Source organism: Fukomys damarensis, unplaced genomic scaffold (genome assembly GCF_012274545.1).
Source record: "Fukomys damarensis isolate Sample0158 unplaced genomic scaffold, DMR_v1.0_HiC HiC_scaffold_14, whole genome shotgun sequence".
Classification (NCBI taxonomy): Eukaryota; Metazoa; Chordata; class Mammalia; order Rodentia; family Bathyergidae; genus Fukomys; species Fukomys damarensis.
In genome coordinates this window covers 56891619-56895097 of record NW_022900926.1, presented here as the reverse complement: position 1 = coordinate 56895097, position 3479 = coordinate 56891619, and the positions used below count along the sequence as shown (strand labels likewise).

Sequence of the window (3479 nt, the reverse complement as noted above, 5' to 3'; positions counted from 1 at the left end):
ATATATTATATATATAATGTTATTTATAGAATCTAGACAATGGTATACCATTATTCACAGTGAAGTTTGTTAAAGTTTTCTGTGCATCTGTAATTTTTCATAGAAAAATTTTAGAAAAATGAAACAGATCTGTATTATAAAATAAATTAATGGATGCATTTAGGCAAAATTAATATTATGAATTGTATAAATATCACTAAGGTTTTTTTTTTTTCTTTCACTAGTGATACCCAGAAAAACATTTTTTAATCGCTGAGTCAGTAACTACCACTGATTTAATTCCATTTTTATAAGTTGACAAAACTAATGATTCTCAAAATCCAATTCTTCTAAATCTTGGAGAAAAGCAGTGATAAAAAAGAGAAGAGAGGCTTTGGATTTTCTCAATCAATAAAGACTTATACATTGACTGCTGAAGTGATGGACATGTATAGTCAATTTGGTTTGACTTCTGTGCTATCTGGAAGAAAAGGCAACTGTTCATTTGTCTCTATCCTCAATGATAATACTTGAGATTTGACCAGTGTTGAAAAAAAATGTTTGTATTAGGTAGTTGTGTCTGTACGAGGACAGAAGTAAAGGACTCTAACTTAGACACTTTGCAGGTTAAAGCAAAAAGCAAAATTTTGAACTCAGAAAATAGTGTCAGTTCCACTTACAAGAAAACCCCTTTATTTCACTCTTATTATTCCTTTCTCTTATTTGCAAAAGGGTACTCCCACTCTTTAGGTTCAGAAAATATTAAAGTGACCACATTCTGTTATGTAACATACTTTATTGTACTCTTTTAAAAAATCTAGAAAATTTAGATAAATAAAAATAGTGTTATCATTATACAGGAAGCCATCTTTTTTTCACATTTTTGAAGTGTAATTTTTCTCATTCTGTTTATGTAGCCATTTGTAGAATTAGTATTTGTTTATTTATTGCATTTTCTTCTTTTCAGGTTAATAAAGAAAAGATACAAAAATGAACTGGAGATACAGATTCAAATGATGTATGTTACACAAGAAATTTATTAAATCACCATTAGCCAATAATTTTATTGATAGTTTTATTTAAATAAAAAGTATAAAGCTTATCTAAAATTTGAGATAAAATTATAAATTTTTACACATGTTTAATGGTGGGAATTCAATACCTTCATATAAAATATAAACCAATACTTTAACTTTTCTGTGCCTTTTAAAATAATCTTTTTGATATCTGAGTACATTCTAGAAGCAAATGATTGTACCTATAGCTATTTCAGTAAAGAGTTATGAGTCTATATCATTGGTCTCAGGTACAGTTATATGCTCCCTAGAAACTTTTTGTATATAAATTGTTAGAGCAAATGGAACTCTTATTTAAATCTCTAGAAAATAGCTGTTTAATTTTGAATTACACTAATTGTAAAAATCAGTGTGTATAATGTCATCCCGTATACCATATGAAGCATAAATTTTTTATTCAAAAGAAAAGTCTTTTAAAAATTAAAACAATAGTTTTACTTATATTTTTATATTTTTACATTACAATTATAGGGCAAAATACTAAGTTGCTCATATTTCTCAGTGTGTCACACTCTCTTCCTTCTTTTATACAAATTTCTACTTTCTGTTTTTTTCAAGTATTTACTTTGTAGTACTAAGAATCAAACACAAATTTTGTCGCGTTGGATTCTACCACTGAGTTATACCACCTCCCTAAAACTGGAGTTTAGATATGATGCCCTCCTTTTAATTGCCTGCACTTTCAAGTAGTTGTCAATCAAATTAGATCACTCTTCTAGTGCTTTTACTTGCATGTTTGTTTAAATACATATTGTTTCATATTTTTCCTTTACCGTTGTGTTTTTTAATAGAAATCAGTATGTTGTGTTTCTGTTTTCTGATCCTCCACATGCACTACTCCACAGTTTAATTCTACCACACTTTATGCATGGTTTTCTGGTGTTGGAGCCAAGTCACACCCAAGAAGAATCCCTTCAAATGAAGCTGGGAGAAGCATCATCATACAGGCCCTGTTACAAACTGGTGCTAGAATTTCTGGGCCTGCCAAGAGCAGATGGGCTAAGACTTCAGCAGGGATCTGTGGTAGCATCCACACCCTCATCTATCCTACACGAGCACTCCCAAATCCATGTTTCAGCCAGTGAGATCTCTGTCATTCTTCCTGTAAGAAAGAGCAGAGCGCAGTGCTGTCTGTATGTCGTTAGAAGTTTACATGAGTTAAAAAGAGAAAACCCTTAAAGGTGCCTGGTTGATAGCAAGTGCTCAAAAATTTAACTGTTATTAATATTTTCATCTCCATTGTACAATTAAAAAGAAACTAGAAAAAATTTGGCCCAGATAAAATGAACTAAAGACAGCTCCTTATCCTTTTTCTATATCCAATATTAAACTGCTTATTAAAGTCTTCCCTAACATGTTAGCACATTCAAATAAGCTTTAACACTGACTTTCATATCACAGTCTCTTATATCTATCTATCTATCTATCTATCTATCTATCTATCTATCTATCTATCTATCTCTATCTCTCTATACATAGAGAGATAGAGATATATAGATATATATCTTTATCTCTATATATAGATAGATATATATTCCTTTCATTTTCTTGACATTGAGAAAGGCCAAATTAATATATTTGGAAAAAATGTCCAACTAGAAACATATTTAGAAATACATAAATTGTTCTAACACTATATTTAAAAAAGCATAAGTGATCTTTTTCTATAACATCTAGAATGTTAGCTGTTATACTTTCTTTGATTAAGTTGAGAAACAATTTATATATATACATTTTAGTTAATTTTTAAAATTACATTTATAATTCTGTTTCACTATAGATTTTTTTCTTTTATGGAGTTTATTGGTATATTTTACATATATAATACTGTTACATTTGTTATTGGGATCTTCTACCTTTATATGACATGTAGTCTTGGTTCTCATTTTTTCCCCTTATCCCTGCCCTCCCTTGAGCCCCTCCTACCCTCCTCATTTACAAACACTTTATTTCCATTTTTTCATTTTCTCATATTTTTCCCTTATTACCTTTCCCTTACCCTTCCCACTTTAGCTACGCCTTTAACTCTTTTCTTCCCATTTCAAAATGTCAGTTATCTCATTAGGATCTTATGTACTATTACAGTTTATTCACACCAGAGAAACTATTCAGTATTTACACATGTGTGACTTTTTTATTTCACTTAGGAGTATATCCTTAATATGTATCCATTTTCCTATGAATGAATCTAATTTCTCGTTCCTTATGGCTGAGTAATATTCCATTTTATAGAAAAAACACATCTTTATCCTATCTCCAACTGATGGGCAAATGGGCTGTTTCCAGGTTTTAGCTATTACAAACTGTGCGGCTAAAAACATGGGTGTGCATATATCACTGTGGTATGATTCTTTTAATTCTTTTGGGAAGATACCCAGCAGAGGGATGGATGGGTCAAATGGAACCTTTAGTCCCAGCTCTTTG

At 30.4% G+C, this 3479-nt stretch overlaps 1 long non-coding RNA gene across 1 annotated transcript in view; it reads left to right on the top strand.

The window, feature by feature from the left end:
• The window catches only part of LOC117285998, a 29358-nt gene that overhangs the window by 6590 nt on the left and 19289 nt on the right, over nucleotides 1–3479 (top strand). The window contains exon 2 of the long non-coding RNA XR_004517108.1: nucleotides 947–997. This is a non-coding gene — a long non-coding RNA (uncharacterized LOC117285998). The remainder of the gene's footprint in view (nucleotides 1–946; nucleotides 998–3479) is intronic.